The following is a 19384-nucleotide window of genomic DNA, read 5'->3' on the forward strand; positions in this document are numbered from 1 at the left end:
TGAATATGTTTTTGGTACAAAAAATGTGTTTTGTCACCGTGAGTTTAAAAACTTTTTCTCAATGAGATTGACAGATGCGCCTTTCCTGTTCCCTGTTGTATAGTGTACCTCAGGAAAATGGTTTTCTAATATAAACTAATCACAACTATTGTATGGTTACTTATGTAGCTCATGAGAAAGAACATATATATACTTGAGTATAAGCTGAGGCATCTAATTTTACCACAAAAAACTGGGAAAATGTATTGACTCGAGTATAAACTTAGGGTGGGAAATGAGACAGCCCCCTTATTAATAAAATGTCCATAACACACCCCTCATTAACAAAATGTCCAGCAGCCCCGTATTTATGGAATGTCAACAGCAGCCCCCTCAGCAATAAAATGTCCACATCGGCCCCCTTAATAATGAAATACCCAGCAGAGCCCCCGTAATAATTAAGTGTTCACAGCAGTAGGGCCCCATTGTCATATTTTATTAAAAACTCTTCTTAGCTTCCTCTTCTTACCACAGCTTCCCGTGCAGCAGTGCGGGCATGGAAACATCCATGCGCTCGGCCAGCACCCTCTATATTATGTGGTAGTGGCACCGCCGGATGACATCATACATCTGACTGTGGCAATCAATTAATTGAAAATGTCTGATTATCTTACCCTGTCATGGACTCTCGGTCTGCCAGCTGCCAGGCTGGCGGCCCCTTCCATTTCGGGGCCCTCATCACTCGAGTATCTACGGTATATATCTATAAATAAATTCATAGCATGCATATAAACACTAAAGTCTATGTTGTGAGAATTAATCATAGGAAGCAAATAGAAAGTTTTCTCATGATCATCCTGGTATGAGGTTTTTACTTCTTGAATGAATAAACAATAAGTTGATTATAAAGTAAAACAAGAGCAGAAAATAATTCAGAGTCATAAGTGGGCAGTAAATGGAATAAATTGGAGACAAAGAGGTGGAGAAAAGGCAAATAATATTTAAATTGCTACACAAGTGAAATTATGGCCATGTTGTCTTTGGAGGGGGCGGTGGGTGTAAAATTGCTAAATGGCGTGGTATTTCTGAACCTGTGACAGAGATGTTCTCCAAAGTGCTCTGTAATTACACCTTGTCTTGTGGACAATGGTACTGGCTGATTAGATCCATCTCTGGGAGTGCTACCTTCAGCAGGGCCTCACTGAGATAAATAGTATGTTACCAGAAGCAACTAAGCATGTTCTTGATGAATATTTGTGTCTGAGTGTGAAGGACACCACTTCGAGTCCTCAAAAATACAAACTAGAGACATAAAAGTACAATTATGCACATTCTTTGAGAGAAAGGAGAGGAAATAAATAGGTTTTAGTACATGTGCAATGTGTGCGCTGCAGCTTGAAATGACAGTTGGTAGCAAATAAGAGGTACAACGAGCTTGTTCTCAAGGAGCATTATAATGAGCTCCTCTAGTCACCTCAGTAGCTTGTATCTCTCTAAGCACTCACCATTATATCCTGATAGCATAACCTCATGCTGTGTTTTGGACTTGAGTCATAAAAAGATATTTTGGTTCATCTAAGCTTTATCTGGGCATATGGCCATCTTCCCTCTCTAAAAGGTAGTCTTGGCTTCCACAGTGTGTTCATGACTGCTCTATCTGCTAACTCATAGTCTGCAAGCACCTGTAATCCTCTCGTCTGCAATGATCTGGGTCTCCACATTCACAAAAGGCCCTTTTCCTGCTTCTCACTTGGAAGGAGTCTTATTAAGCAGACGCTGCAGTCTAACAATGATGTCTCAGCACAAGAGAGCGGACAGGATTGAAAGAATGATGCCATGTCAATATTGTTGGAGGGACTGTAGAGGAAAGGGGCTAATCTTTTAGGAAAATTCACACAATTTATTCTGTTGCAGAGATATGTAAAAGTAACTTGTGCGGCAGACGTCATTCTAAATAGCCTATTTCGTTGCAGGGATTCAATCCCTAACACAGCATATCTTGTACTAGTCACATCCCATTTCCTCCTGCATCAAGGGACCGTTTACAATATTGATCATTCATTTGTGAGGGCAGATCCCATGGGGGTCAGGAAATACCCCCTGACGCGCCCCATCTTGTCAACCAGAGGCAGAGTTTGTATTGCACTTGGCCCTAAACAAATTACAAGGTGTCTGCTATCGTGGTTATATATCTTCACACCAAGAGCTGACAGATTTAATGAAGCGAGGGACACACATCAAATCCCACACAAAATATTTCCTTAGCATGTGTAAAAGAGGCAGATGCTGGCTCTATCAGTAAGGTCATCTGTAGAGGAGCTGAGGGGCTCTGGTGCTGTAATTTGTGATGACGTTTAATCAATAGTTCATACTGTACTTTATTGCATAGTCCTGGGGGCTCTATTTATTTTGTGAACCATCCAAAACCAATACTGCTCAATTAAACTTATGTAGTGCCTCTATCCCACACTCAGAATTTTTCAGCTAAGGCTTTTCCGGTGCTGAGGTACAAGAAATGCACACAGCTTGAAAAACTCCCCTGTTAACCCTCACCATGCTAGAAAAGCCTACAGCGCTTCACAAAAAGAAAAGAACTCAAGCTAGACATGTATCAGTTGAATACAAAAAAACTGAATCCTCCCATTCTATTGCATTATGTGAAGCTTAAGATTTCTTGGGTGATATCATGCTGATGTACACCACCTTCTGTTTTTCCAAAGGAAACATTCTTTGTTGATTTGCCCCATTCCTCCTGTTTAACAACAGCCTGTCTGTGTATTGCATCTCTGTGATGAAAACAATACACGCACCAGGAGAATCGTATCAGTAATCCATCCAAGGGACATCCATATCACATTCCTCCAGAGATGAATGGACTGGGAGAACGAACAAGAGATCTCACAGATAGAGAGCCCTATCTGAGCTGAAAGCACTCTACATGTGCATTAGCCATTTACCCAGGCAGGCAGCTAAATGTTCCTTTAACAAAAGACCATGGAAAAGTCTGCTTTCTGCTCTTTCTTCTCTTCATCCCTTGCTTTATATAGAGCTAAAATAAAAGACTAAGGGCAAAGGGGAGATACTTTGGATGCACATTATTAAAAATAACACTTATGTCCAAAGGAACAGAAACTTGTGATCACCAGGAAACGGTAAAGGGTCTGCGTGGTCTGTGCATTTTGTTGCCTACTGTGAGTGAACAGCACAGCGTGACTGTGGCTTTATTACGGTCATCTGTGTCATTTGTCTTTGAGCAGGAACATGCAGTTGTACAAAATCTCTGCCAGGAGACCAAGTTGTCTCCAGCCACCACCCTATATTTAAGCAAGATTCAGATTATGAAGGCTCGGGTAACGATTTAAGAATATTTATAATATGTTCAAACCTTAACAGTAAAAGCTGAGCTTGTTTTTCAATATTTGATATACCAACACAAGAAAATATAAGGGAATTATAGAGTAAATATGTCCGGGTAAATACACTGCTCAAGCAGCAGTTTTATCTGCTTTCATCTGTTTCCCAATGTGTACAATTTATAATATCTAATAAAGGGTAATTTAACAAATTTGTCAGTCTGCAAGGAGCTCTGAGTTTTTGATTTAAATGCAAATTATTTCTAATCCTTGCTCCTTGCCTAGACTTTAATATGAAGAGGAGTGTTGAAAAGTGCCCCAGTAAATTGTTCTCTTGTATTAATTTTACATTTTAAAAGTTACCTTGCCAGGGGCAGGGTTGGCACTACAGGATTGTGAGGATAAAAAAGAACTGCCCTTAATTAGTGTTTTCCCCCATGTGATCAGAGAGCTGATGAGGGTAATAATGAGATGGGAGGTTCATTTCAGATATTGCTAGGCTGTTTTCAACTCCCTCAATGCTTGGGAGCTAGTCTGCATGGCTTTACCCCTCCATCTGTACACTCTTTTCTCACCATGCTCCAGACGTCTAGCAATAACTACATGCATAAAAGGCAGGATCAACATGACTGGAGAGCAGAGAAACTCTTACATGGACATACTGTGACTGAAGCTGCATAACCTATAGTGCGTGTGATGACTGTTCTGAGAAATATGGAGAATTCTAGCTTTCATTTAGCATGTACATCAAGCTAATATTACTGGGAGCTTTTGCACTGAAGAGATGATCATAATTTTTTTCTGTATTCTTTTAATTCTTATTCTTATAAAATCTCTACAAAATGTCAAAGTTCTGACACTTTACAAGTTGATCCCACCTAGTTATAAAATCATTCCAAATAAGAAGGATCATGTATGAATTCGCTTTATACCTGTATTTTATACCTCTTTAATTCCTATAAAAAATTCCTAAGGGAACAGAAATGTTGCAGGGGATGGACTCCTAATTTAAATGCATGTATTCCAGCTCTGAGGCAGGTTAAGATTTTGCATTTTCTTCTTACAGTTATATGTCTGGAACTTTGTGCCTTTGAATGTTGCATCTGCTTTCATTCTCCAAGTGTCTCCCCATCTCTATTAAATGCTGCAGTATCTGCTCACACTATCAGGCTGCATTTCCAGGGGCCATCAATATGATCCTACCCATCGTGCAGAATTGCCACTTACAGGCCCAGTGGGACTCTCTTTGTTAGCTGGAGCAATCTCCATTTAAATAGAGATCAGACGGATGAATTCTTCACACGGAAGAGAGAGACAAGTAACTTTTTGGCATAAATGTTTCTTTAGAGAAGTGATAATCTGCAGCTTTATATTGTCCTTATATACAAGGCTCGGCAAAATACAGGAGGACACAATCTTACCCAGTGAAGGGTAAACAGAAAGGTCTTACATTCTTCCTTTTTTGATTAAACTAATAAAAGTAACTAAATAAATATAGTAAATATTAGCTGGAGAGAATCTAATTTAATGACCACCATATATCACAGATATTTTATGAGGCTGCAGGTAGTTCATTTTTTAAGTACATCACATGACTGGATTTAATATTTGATTTTATGAGTCATCCTATAAAAATATCCATGTTAAGTACCTAATGCTGATTTTTAATTTTGCATATCGTCGGCTGGCTTGAAGCTGCTCAGTTATTCTTGGACCCTTACTAAGAACTCCTCCTGCCATAGTGTAGTGATTTCTAGGGATGCAGTTTGGTGGTAATCTATCTCTCTATCACTAACATATAAGATCCTCATCAAGCCCTATGTGTTGTGAAGGACTTTTTGGTGTTGTAGAGTTTCATGAATTATTCCCCATACTTCACAGCTGAAGTGTCAGTGACCCGGCCACTGACTTCACAGAGGGGGTTCTGTCAGTGTTTTGTCTTGAGTTGTTTAAAAAGAGACTGACAGCTGACAAGCGTTCCTGTAGCGCTTCCCGCACTTGTCTCCTCTTGCAAACATATTACAACAGGCGTACCATTTACGCCTGTCAATCTAGGCAAAAAATATGAGGGGGATGGAGTGCACAGATTTGGAAGACTGAATGCAGTTAATTCCTTTCCTGTTTATATTTGCGTATCAATTAGAACAGCCCAGCAGTCAGGAAGATATTACCCACTGATTTTAGTATGAGAAATCCTGCTTATCCCCATACATACATTCATTAATCCATGACTATCCAGCAAAGGGGCATTTATGACTTGGAATGTCAGAAACCTGCGTTGCACAGCTTGCACTTAAGTAACAATGCATATGCTACTATAGTTACTGAAATGGTCTGATTTCATTGAAAAATATTGTGAACGCAGGTGACCAAAGGCATCAATGATGAGTAGAAGTCTTTTTTAAATACATGGTGGCAGTAGGGTTTGTAGGTACTATTTGTAGGTTCTATTTGTAGGGTTTGTAGGTACTATTTTAATCATATTACAGTATATACAATACAGAGATCAAAGAAAGAACTGAAAGTCAATTTTAAAAGTCTACACTTCCCTGTTAAAATGCCAAGTTTCTGCCATATAAAGTCAGACCAATACAAAATGTTTTAGATTAATTTCCATCTGCAAGGTGACCCATTACAAAACAAATTGAAAAGATTTAGATTGGTGATAAAAACAACTAAGATAATATAGTTGCAATAGTTAGCCAATTAGTTTACACTCATGGTAAATATAAGTCAGTACACAGCTGCCATGTTTTATAGGTATTCTGGTTTACCCAATAAAGGGGTGATCTATCACCATATTGTCTGGTTGCTTTTACTACTTTTTGAGACTTATTTATCTCAGCGGAGACTCAAACAATTACGGCTAAACTGGAATAAAAAAGTTTTAACTGGGACAAATTTGTTTTAACTAGGATCAGCAGAACAAATACATCTCAACTGGGACAAATATGTCTCAATTGGGACATATATGGGACCAATATGTCTCAACTGGGACAAATACGTCTCAGTTTGGAATAATATGGTACAAATAAGTCTCAACTGGAACAAATAAATTTCAATTGAGACAATTAAGTCACATGTTGCAGGTAAACCTGCATCGCAATCAGCTATGAGGTGGTTTTAGGTGCGGTTTCTTCAATTTAATAGGTGAAAGACATGAAGTGAACGGGTGAATGACATTTGTGGAACAGGTTTCCCCATCAAATTCACTCGTTCAGTTAATGTCTTTCACCCGTTATATTGACAAAACTCCTAAAACCACTTCAAAGCTGATTGTGATGCAGTTGTAAATGCAACCTGTGATTGCACCCTCAAAGAAACCCGACAACGGGGTTTATTTATCATTAGGCTGGCTCTTTGTGACAGTTTCATGTCTGACTTTGGAGCTGTGATGCCCGTCATGGCAAATTAAAGTGGTTTGGCCCTTTAATAAATGTTTTTATGCTCTACTTGTTGTCTGGGATTTTCTTTTCAAAAGTCGCAATAAAGTGAGAATAAAGTACAAAAGACATAAAAAGTTCCAGCACATATGCCAGCAGGGGACTAGAGTGACTAGGCGACTTTCTTTGCAACTTTTTTAAGAAGCCCCAAGTCATGAATCTGACTTTGCATGGTGTTGCACTAGCAGTAATTCTAGGTTTATACCAGATTAGTGAAGTGGCAGAAATAGTCCTGTGTGACTTTTTTGCAGTGAAAAGATGCAACTTTTTTGAGCCTTTTTTAGGCCAAAAAAGCCTTGCAAAACCAATAGTAACTAACCCCACATCTCTGAAAGTAGGATTTGGAATCAGTAGGAAGTGGAAGTATGAATAGTTCAAAATAGTATGAATAGTTCAAAACCTTCGGCCCTTGCAAAAAAGCTGAAGGGAAATTCAACCTTTAAGCAGGACAAAGACCCAAAGCATACCCGTATATTAACAAAAGATGGCATCACCAGATCAAGAGCAAAGTTTTGGATTTGCTCAGCCACAGCCTTTACGTGATTCCAATTGAATATCCCAACTGAATCTAGAAGGATGCCCTTACAAGAAAGAGTCCTGTGCTGTTTGAATTTATGGGAAAATAATCTAACATCACTTCAATAAAGTATTAATTGAAGGGTTTCTGTTATTATGCAGCCATATTATTTTAGACTACAACACGGTAAAACCTTAACCTGGCTAAGGTGCTACTGCTCAAAATCTGATAATATTAGTGTTTAAAATAAACTCCATGTAGACTGTTATATAAAAGTCAGTTTTGATTAAGTTACTGTTGATATTTATGGAATAAATTAAATTATGTTTTCAACTTGTTTACCTTTGCTATTTTCCTACTGAAGTGAAATATTTGTAATTTCTAAATTGCTTTTGATAAATGTGACTTACTGCACATCAGCTTTTCACACTATCCGAATCCTTTATCTCAAAAATATTAAAATTATATGTCACATGGCGTGTGATATATAGTTTCCTCTCTCACAGCCGCCCGCCACACAGGATGGACCTGCGCACCACTCAGTCTCCTTATTCCACTAGCCCACATTTTCCTTTTCTTTTATCCTTGTTTATATTGCCCCACTTATTACATCTCATAGGGCAACTATTTTTCTCTGCCTGCTCCATTCTGTTTTAAGGTATCAATCACTTATTACAATTGCACATGTTACATTGTACCAGATAAGCTTTTTATATTTAGCAATTAATCTGACTCCCACTTTTTAATGTCTAAAACCTAGAATATTTTCGTTATGCATGTTTTCAAATTACAATGTTTATACATAATCCTATTAAGTTATATCATCATATCCCATTAAATTGTAGAGGTGTCTTCCTTTTCTGCGTACTGCAAGTACCTATATTGATTTTGACCATACTTCAACTCTATGTGTGTGTGTATATATATATATATATATATATATATGATTTATTATATGTATACACATTTACATTTATGTCTGTTAATTATATTTATATCTATTTTTAGATTTTTATATATTTTTGTGTATGTATACTATACTTATATTGAGCACTTGCTAATATTGTCCTTTTACCGTTTATTACCCTCTCATTGTTTGACCTGACGAAGACGCTGGACCAGCGTTGAAATGCATAGTCAATTTTACAAAATTAAAATATCTTTTTATCAAGACTAAGACTATCTCTGTAACTTTGAGTCTCATGCAGGGCCGGCTCCAGTTTTTAGTGGGCCCCTGGGTGACAGAGCTTTAGTGGGCCCCTCCGTGGGCCGCCCTCCAGTGGCCACACTGCCCCCCCTCCCCCTGCGGACACACCAACTACCCCCCTTCCACCTGTGGACACACAGACCCCCTCACCCCCCTGCGGACACACTGAACTCCCCCTGCGGACACAATGACCCCCCCCTGCTGACACACTGACCCCCTCCCTCCCCCTGCTGACACACTGACCCCCTCCCTCCCCCCTCTCCCTGCAGACACACTGAACCCCTCTCCCTCCCTCCGGGAAAGAAAAAGGAATTCACCTTTCCTGGTTCCCCTGGAGCAGCGCCTGCAGCTGTCTTCCGCCTGGGCCTCCCGTACGCGCCGGCTCTGTAGCCGGCACATGTGATCCGATGACGTCACCCCGGGGCCCCGGCACTTGCCCAGGTTGGCCGGGTGCTGGCGCCGTGTCTGGTCTCATGGTTTCAGTACATGTACCTGGAAGCACCCCCATCCCTGTTTTCTCACTATACAATGTACCCTAGACTTCTTTCAGGCTTTATGCCTGACCGCAGGGGAGTTTCTTTGCAGCATCCGTAAGGTACCACAAACCTATCCCCACATCCACGTGGGCGAGTTATAATCACCATACCCAGTATTCATCACCATCATTTTTATTTTTTGGCGCCTGCAACCAACAATACTTTTTTAGCCTTTATGATACTTTGGACCTGGTGGTTTCTCGTGGAGGTAGTATTTTGAAGAGGCTCCACCTACCAGAGTGTTTAGTGAATTCTTTATCTATTGACCTTCTTTTATAAAGGCATCAACCCCTAGATGCCCAATTTTTTGTGATGGCTGCAAAAAGATTTGTATTTGAATATAGAAAACACAGCGCAGGAAGTGGACAGATAAAGTCATAAATGTAAAATGAAAGAAAATGTGAAATCATGAAGAATGATGTTTCCATACACAATAAATTTGTGAGAACCAAAATCCCTCAAGGGCTCCTCTGGGGGTTGACAAGTTAATTTAAGGATTTTCTTCCAGCAACCTACAAAAACACCCACACTACCTGTCCCAAAGGCTGCACACATGTCCCTAGTTCTTGCAGTATGAACTCACTTCCATTTCCCACTAGGGACATCTGTATTAACTTCTCTGGTCTTTCATTGTCTCAGGCTGGCATCCATTCAGAAGAGCCCTGAGCAAAACATTTTATCCTAAGAGTACCAGCCGCTGCAGTGTGTAGTCAACAATTGTTTTTGCAGGTAATTAGGGTGGATTTCTTCTCTACCTGTCAGAGGCTCAAAACAGAATTGTTGCGACAGGCCTGACACATCTCTGCTAGCGAGGCAGATTTATCCAACTGGAAGTGCAATGGGTAGAAACCTCAAATTAATTGGTGAGGAAGCCCTGCTGTGAAAAAACGTCAACATCCCGCTCTGGGACTTAACAGGGAGGGACACAGAAATTTTGTCAAATTCATGCACGGAAAATCTTACAAGATATTTCAATTAATTTCTGTAAGAATGGATAGGTGCTCACATGGGAGACAGATGTACCTGTGAAGAGACTGAAATTGTTCTCTTCTCACCTTCATTGAGCAATGAGGAAAAGCAAACAATTAACCCCTCTGTTTGTAAGGGTAAAATATATGAAATATTCATAGACAGGCATGGGTGCTTCTAATATTTATGTGAAATTAATTCCTGAGGGCCGTCTGTATGCAGAAATGAGTATTTTCAGTATGACAGTACACTGCTGAGTTTGCACTCAATCCCATGCGTATTAGTGAGCGAAATCATCTGTTATTGTTATGTGTGACTTGTGTGGTTTGAATATATTAATTGATGGATTATTATACCTGATAATAAAACTGAAGTGAAGAAGACCATATGAGATAAATAACACAGGTGTCAGGCTCAGAGGTTGTGGTGGTTGCCTCCTCTGGTAGGATCCACTCTTCATTAAGTTTCTTATGACCTTGTTTTTAAGTAAAAAGGCTTTTAAAAATTATGCAAAATAGTCTGGGGGCTCCAAGCTCCATTAACACCTCTGGAGCCGGGGGCCCCGGAGGCTCATTTCCATATTTTTTCAAAAAAACAGGGCTAAAAGAAGAGAAGATCCTGCCAGAGGGGGCAACCACCAGTATGTCTGTGTGCTTGTTTTAACATTATTGATCCTGATGGTAGATTTCCTTTAAATTACAGATTAGGGCAGAGGCAGGCAGGAGGAATCTACAACCAGATCTACTTCTGATAGTAGATTCCTCAAGGTAAGGTTCCTTTAATTTGTCATGTTGGCACTTTGCAATTAAAGTGGATTTTGGTTGTAGTTTGGGCACTCAGACTCTAAAAGGTTCGCCATCACTACCTTATAGGATCAAAAAAGAGCTTTAAAAAATGTCTCAAAACAAAAATAAAACTACCACTTCTTGCATTCAAAATAAAGAAAATCTATTAGTACATATAATATTTGGTGGAGCGATATTTTATAGAACCATAATGACCCAGGCTATAAATATATCCCATTATTTATCACGCTTGGTGAATGCCGTAGAAAAAACCTGAAATAATGTGGCACATTTATTAAAACCAATGCAAACTGCACTATGTATCTGTGTAGTGTGCAGGGTGCGCTAGATTCATGATTTCTGATGCCCGTTCTTCATTAATCTGGCGCCACCTACATTACCCCTATACAATTCTGTTGGACTTTGTTTGATATGTGGCGCACAGTTGCATTGTGCATGGTTTCAGTGACAAATTTTGTGTCGCATGAAGAATAGTACAGCTGCGACAGAATGTGACACAGACACATGTGCAAGCACTTTCAACTAAAAAGACCTTGCAAAGTTTGTCAGAAAACTGGCACAAGCACTCTAGTAAATGTTGGCCTTTGTGTAAATAGATAATGTTTTTGTCACCGTGCCTCAATAAAAATGACATACAAGTGATGACATATATATCCCTAGAACGGTTCAAACAATAATCACATATAGGGGCAGATTTATCAAGTGTCTGAAAGTCAGAATATTTCTAGTTGCCCATGGCAACCAATCACAGCTCAGCTTTCATTTTACCAGTGCTCATGAATATTTTAAACGGGAGCTGTGATTGGTTGCCATGGGCAACTAGAAATATTCTGACTTTCAGACACTTGATAAATCTGCCCCTATATGTGATTATTGTTTGAACCGTTCTAGGGATATATATTTCAAGCACAAATGGTGCAAATGTAAGAAAAAAGTTACAACTTTAATAAGATAGAAGATGAATGATTTTTTAAAGAAAAATATTCTTTTATAACATTAACATAACATTAAAAAACTCTAAAAATTTGGTATTGTTGGAATCTTGTTGACCCACAGAGAGTGAACAAGTTTTAAAAGAAAAATAAAATGCCATTTTTTCCATTCCATCCAGACTGAGTTAAGATTCAGTCCAAATAAAGGTTGCCCAAATGGGCCCCATGCAAAAGTACAAATTGTCTCAGAAAATACAAACCAATGCACTTTAAAATAATGGTATGACTTTTAGAACCCTATTTAAAAAACTGAAAAGATCATCATTTTCTGAAGTCCAAAACTGTCTGTAACTTGAGGGATCAATATGCTTCAAATGTGTCCTCAGAGAATAATGAATGAAATATTTTTTTACCAGGGGTTGGGAAGACTTGAGTCTTATCAATGGCTGAAGTCAATGGGGGTGATGTATGTTGTTGCATTTGCAGTTTAGCGACTCTCCTTGCAACAAATGGACATGAACCTTGGACATTCTTGGAATTCTTACGACAAATTAATTAACTCCTTCCCAATGTGCGACGTACTGTTACCACACAGCATCAGGAAGTGGGTATGGAAGGGCTCATGGGCAGAGCCCTCTCCATACAGGATGGATGTTTAAAGTGTTAACCATTTATATGCCTATGAAAAAGCTGCTAGAGGCATGCACGCTGCCATCTTGGATTTGATCGCCACCCTTGCCCATGAGGTCATAGGCGATTAGTTGCTATGACTATTGGGAGGTAGACGCTTAGAGATCACTAGCAAAACTGCCATATACTGCAATACTGCAGCTTATGGTAGAAGCGTTCAGACCCCCAAGGGTTAAAATAGTAAAAAAAATATATTACAAAAAAAATAATAAAAACCTAAAAAGTTTAAATCACCCCTCTTCCCTTGATATGATATAATAATAAAAAGAAAAGAATTAGAAACATGTTGGCTATTCCCGTATCACAAAAGTCACAATCTATCAAAATGTAGAAATGGTTATTCCTGGCAGTGAATCATGTAACAGAAAATAGCGCCCAAATATCCTAACCGCGACCTTTTTGCCATATCTCAAAATAAAAATGATCAAAGGGTATGCAAAATGGCATTAATTAAAATGTCACCTCATCCCACAAAATAAAAAAAACTGTACCCAAATCTGTAGACAGTATGAAAAAGTAATTGGTGTCAGAACATGGTGAAATAAAGGTTACATTTAAAAAAAAAAAATCTATTAAAACATATAATTACCTATACATTCATTTGGTATCCCCTGATACCAAGATATATTAGGAGGTGTCAATTGGAATGAAACGTGAAAGGTGTACATATAGAGCCCACAAAAAAGGGTCACATTTATTGTACGCTACCCAGGACTAGATTTTTGAAGGGAGGACCAAAAAATGGAAACACAAAAACAAAAAAGGCCAAGTCATTCAGGGGTTAAAGTGGTTTAGGATATTGAGCAGAAAATTACTCCAGTTGCCCCTTGTGTATGCAAACATTTTTCTTTAACCCCTTACCGACCTGTGACGTAATAGTACATCACATGTCGGGTCCCGGTGCATGGAGAGGGCTCGCAGGCCGAGCCCTCTCCATAGCCGTTAAGTCTTTGCTGCATATTGCTGGACTGGTAACACCCGCGATCGGTGTTAAAATCATAAACACATTAGGTATCGCCACGTCTGAAAATACCCGATTTATCAAAATATGATAACGGTTTTTCACTGCGTTTAACCCCATAACGGAAAATCGCGCCCAAAGTCAAAAGGTCCTACAGTCCTAAAAATGATAACAATATAAACGTCATCAAAATCCGCAAAAAAACTGCACCACCCACAGCTCCATACACCAAAGTATGAAAAAGTTATTAGCACCAGAAGATGGCAAAATCCCCCCCAAAAAAATAGTACAAGAGGTTTTAATTTTATTAAATGCATGAAAACATTATAAAACCTATACAAATTTGGTATCCCCGTAATCGTACCGACCCAAAGAATAAAGAAGACATGTCATTTCGGGCGCACAGTGAAATCCGTAAAATCCAAGCCCACAAGAATACGGCACAAATGCGTTTTTTTTACCAATTTCACTGCATTTGGAATTTTTTTCCCGCTTCCCAGTACACGGCATGGAATATTAAATACCACCATTTTGAAGTGTAATTTGTTACGCAGAAAATAAGCCCACAGCTCTGTACATGGAAAAATAAAAAAGTTACAGATTTTTGAATGTGGGGAGTGAAAAATGAAAACTCAAAAAAACGAAAAAGGGCTGCAGCGGGAAGGGGTTAAGGGTCAAAAGCCAATTTAACCCCTTTCCACAAATGGTGGGTGTAATTGTGCTGACCTGCAAGAAGGGACTGAGCAAAGCCAGTGCCAGAAACTGTATATTTTTGCTGACACCCTCTTCTAACGTGACTTTTTCCATTCCATCCAGACTGAGTTAAGATTCAGTCCAAATAAAGGTTGCCCAAATGGGCCCCATGCAAAAGTACAAATTGTCTCAGAAAATACAAACCAATGCACTTTAAAATAATGGTATGACTTTTAGAACCCTATTTAAAAAACTGAAAAGATCATCATTTTCTGAAGTCCAAAACTGTCTGTAACTTGAGGGATCAATATGCTTCAAATGTGTCCTCAGAGAATAATGAATGAAATATTTTTTTACCAGGGGTTGGGAAGACTTGAGTCTTATCAATGGCTGAAGTCAATGGGGGTGATGTATGTTGTTGCATTTGCAGTTTAGCGACTCTCCTTGCAACAAATGGACATGAACCTTGGACATTCTTGGAATTCTTACGACAAATTAATTAACTCCTTCCCAATGTGCGACGTACTGTTACCACACAGCATCAGGAAGTGGGTATGGAAGGGCTCATGGGCAGAGCCCTCTCCATACAGGATGGATGTTTAAAGTGTTAACCATTTATATGCCTATGAAAAAGCTGCTAGAGGCATGCACGCTGCCATCTTGGATTTGATCGCCACCCTTGCCCATGAGGTCATAGGCGATTAGTTGCTATGACTATTGGGAGGTAGACGCTTAGAGATCACTAGCAAAACTGCCATATACTGCAATACTGCAGCTTATGGTAGAAGCGTTCAGACCCCCAAGGGTTAAAATAGTAAAAAAAATATATTACAAAAAAAATAATAAAAACCTAAAAAGTTTAAATCACCCCTCTTCCCTTGATATGATATAATAATAAAAAGAAAAGAATTAGAAACATGTTGGCTATTCCCGTATCACAAAAGTCACAATCTATCAAAATGTAGAAATGGTTATTCCTGGCAGTGAATCATGTAACAGAAAATAGCGCCCAAATATCCTAACCGCGACCTTTTTGCCATATCTCAAAATAAAAATGATCAAAGGGTATGCAAAATGGCATTAATTAAAATGTCACCTCATCCCACAAAATAAAAAAAACTGTACCCAAATCTGTAGACAGTATGAAAAAGTAATTGGTGTCAGAACATGGTGAAATAAAGGTTACATTTAAAAAAAAAAAATCTATTAAAACATATAATTACCTATACATTCATTTGGTATCCCCTGATACCAAGATATATTAGGAGGTGTCAATTGGAATGAAACGTGAAAGGTGTACATATAGAGCCCACAAAAAAGGGTCACATTTATTGTACGCTACCCAGGACTAGATTTTTGAAGGGAGGACCAAAAAATGGAAACACAAAAACAAAAAAGGCCAAGTCATTCAGGGGTTAAAGTGGTTTAGGATATTGAGCAGAAAATTACTCCAGTTGCCCCTTGTGTATGCAAACATTTTTCTTTAACCCCTTACCGACCTGTGACGTAATAGTACATCACATGTCGGGTCCCGGTGCATGGAGAGGGCTCGCAGGCCGAGCCCTCTCCATAGCCGTTAAGTCTTTGCTGCATATTGCTGGACTGGTAACACCCGCGATCGGTGTTAAAATCATAAACACATTAGGTATCGCCACGTCTGAAAATACCCGATTTATCAAAATATGATAACGGTTTTTCACTGCGTTTAACCCCATAACGGAAAATCGCGCCCAAAGTCAAAAGGTCCTACAGTCCTAAAAATGATAACAATATAAACGTCATCAAAATCCGCAAAAAAACTGCACCACCCACAGCTCCATACACCAAAGTATGAAAAAGTTATTAGCACCAGAAGATGGCAAAATCCCCCCCAAAAAAATAGTACAAGAGGTTTTAATTTTATTAAATGCATGAAAACATTATAAAACCTATACAAATTTGGTATCCCCGTAATCGTACCGACCCAAAGAATAAAGAAGACATGTCATTTCGGGCGCACAGTGAAATCCGTAAAATCCAAGCCCACAAGAATACGGCACAAATGCGTTTTTTTTACCAATTTCACTGCATTTGGAATTTTTTTCCCGCTTTCCAGTACACGGCATGGAATATTAAATACCACCATTTTGAAGTGTAATTTGTTACGCAGAAAATAAGCCCACAGCTCTGTACATGGAAAAATAAAAAAGTTACAGATTTTTGAATGTGGGGAGTGAAAAATGAAAACTCAAAAAAACGAAAAAGGGCTGCAGCGGGAAGGGGTTAAGGGTCAAAAGCCAATTTAACCCCTTTCCACAAATGGTGGGTGTAATTGTGCTGACCTGCAAGAAGGGACTGAGCAAAGCCAGTGCCAGAAACTGTATATTTTTGCTGACACCCTCTTCTAACGTGACTGTGGCGTATAAGGGGATTCTAAATCTTCCTCCCCCCCCCTAAATCTTACAGGGGGATCCGTTTCTTCATGTGGCAGCCGCAGGATCTGATGTCTACCCTGAGTTTGCCAGGTCCCCTGCACATTAACATGCTCAGAAAGTTACATAACAAACTGCAATACATTGTGTAAGGGCTTGAGCAAGCGTGAGACAAGTGCTTGCTGAAGACCAAGCTTGAAAAAATAAAAAGTTAAAAATAAAGTTCACATCATTTTTACAAAGCACAAGAAAACCCAACATATTTGGTATCCCCGCATCCATAACAATCTGTACAATAAATCTTCGTCAAGTTTGGACTTTATTGTGAACATTGTAAAAAAATGCAAAAAAAAAAAGATTTTTCTTCAAATTCCCTCACAAAAAATGTTCTAAAAAGCAATAAAAAGTTATGTGCCCCCAAATTATACCTCTGAGAAGAACACTTCTTTTTGCAAAAAATAAGCTCTCAGCCAGCTCCGTCAACAGAAATGTACAGAAGTTATGCTTTTTGAAAAATTAGCAGTACTAAAACAAATGCAATTTCTCCTATATTGTTTTTTAACAGTAAAAATGGGCAAAAATAAAAAAAAATTCCATTTTATAGCCTGTACAGTGAGACATTACAAATCTGCTCTGAATGTTGCTTTCTGAATGCTTTTATTCCATGCCCTGTGTTATGCCCATACAGCAGTATACCACCACATATGGGGTAACGGTACACTCAGGAGAACCTTTAAGCCATTGTGAATGTGTAATTTTTGTCCTGAATGAATGTATTCTCAGAAAAAAATTAGTTTCTAAATCACACTTGCATTTTGTTTTAATCTCTGTGAAACACTTAAAGGCGTAACAGTAAAAGTAGTTTTACATATGTTGAGGGGTGTAGTTTCTATGGTGGGTAGTTTATGGGGTTTTACTATTATTTAGGTCTCTCAAAGTTGCTTGAAAGCTGAGTTGTCCGTCTAAATGTGAGCCTTCGCGATTTTCATGAAAATGAGAAAAACTAAAGTTCTAAGCCTCATAACATTTTACTATACCATGCTGACATAAAACAGACTTAAGGAAATGTTAGTTACCAAGCTGTTTGGCTGTTCTGACTATCTGCTTGGAAAGCAGAATATTTCAAACTGTGAAAATTGAGAATTTATCAGAATTTTTTATGGAAACGCACTACTTATCACCAACATTTTTCAACTAACATAAAAGTCTTATGTCACGAGAAAATAATCTCAAACCCATCTGGATATTTTAAAGCATTCCTAAGTTATAACCAATTATCGTGACCCATGTCAGATTCCAAAAATAAGACCTGGTCAGGAAGGTGAAAACTGGCTTTGGACTTTAGACTTAACTTAACAAGCAGCAGAGCTCCAAAGAGCTCATAGAACTGTCCCTAGGAACCTGTCTACTTATAAAGGTCCCCCAATGCCTTTCCTTAATAATTGATCAAAGTATGAGAGGGATCCATCCATTTATTCAAGGCCATTATAACTAAACAGACACAAAATGTTTTACTTTAAGAAGAAAATAATGCAATAATGCTTCATACACATTGGTTTGATTGATCTGGTTCTATTCATACAGTGTCATGACTCCTGTTTTACACCTGTAAATGTATAGACACAGCAGTGTGTGACATATACAGATTCACATGGCAAATCTACCCAAAGGGAAAACAGCATTGATCACTGAAGAAAAATGGCCATATTACATGGAATTCTGATTTATTGACATTTACTGCAAATGAACAATGGTAGCATTAAAGAACCCTACAACATGTGCAGGTTAGTCATAACAGGAGATGTATAACTACTTCTACGCCAGTTTTCTAGCATAGAAGCAGTGAAATAATCACAAACTCTTGCTCAGTTCATGAATTTGCGATTAAAATAGAGAATATGCCACGCCATGTGGGTGTGGAGCGAGTTAGAGGGGCGCAGAAGCCGATGAAGGTGGGGCCTACGTTCTTTTGAAAAAACAGCAAACTCTCGATAGTTCTGCAATCAGGAACGCTGGCGTATGATAAATCTCTCCTATAGTGTCTATACAGGCAGTCCCCGGGTTACATACAAGATAGGGTCTGTAGGTTTGTTCTTAAGTTGAATTTGTATGTAAGTCAGAACTGTATATTTTATCATTGTAATCCCAGCCAGAACTTTTTTGGTCTCTGTGACAATTGGATTTTAAAAATGTTGGATTGTCATAAGAACCAGGATTAACAATAAAGCTTCATTACAGACACCTGTGATAACTGTTATAGCTGTTTATTGTAGCCTAGGACTAAAGTACAGTAAATTACCAATATCCAGAGGTCCGTTTGTAACTAGGGGTCGTACGTAAGTCCAGTGTTCTTAAGTAGGGGACCACCTGTATACGACTTCTTACTTGGCTATATGCGTTATATGGTTACAATCATGAGACTTTTCAGGACTTGTGCACACTTCATAACTGTATTAGAGCAATTTTATGTATATTTACAGGGGAAACCAATAGCATATACTAAGGATAGGTGGTTGCAGCTGCTATAGTAGTGTAATTGTGGTTGATTCTCTTTCAATGGGAAGTCGTAGATTTTCATTTTTATAACATATTGTACTCTATATACATTCTGCTTTTAGATAGAATACCACTATATACTACAAAAATCATTTTGGAGGCATGTATCAAATGATAATTCCTGACGTGGGTGTGGCAGAGTTTGGTGAGGCATATGCATTGAGTGTTAGCGGGACTGACCAGTCATTTTGACTTTACAAGGGAATTTTGATACAGGTTTATTGCAAAACATTAAAACATTTCTTGTTACGTTGTTTAAAGAAAAAAATAGCTGTGACGTTAATGACCTAAAGGAAATCTACCATCAAGATCAATCATGATAAACCATTAC

At 38.6% G+C, this 19384-nt stretch overlaps 1 protein-coding gene across 1 annotated transcript in view; it reads left to right on the forward strand.

Annotated features, from left to right (window-relative positions):
• EFNA2 (ephrin A2) overlaps positions 1–19384 on the forward strand; it is a 144198-nt gene that overhangs the window by 94308 nt on the left and 30506 nt on the right. The window lies entirely within an intron of this gene.

The sequence above is a fragment of the Engystomops pustulosus genome, chromosome 1 (genome assembly GCF_040894005.1).
Source record: "Engystomops pustulosus chromosome 1, aEngPut4.maternal, whole genome shotgun sequence".
Classification (NCBI taxonomy): Eukaryota; Metazoa; Chordata; class Amphibia; order Anura; family Leptodactylidae; genus Engystomops; species Engystomops pustulosus.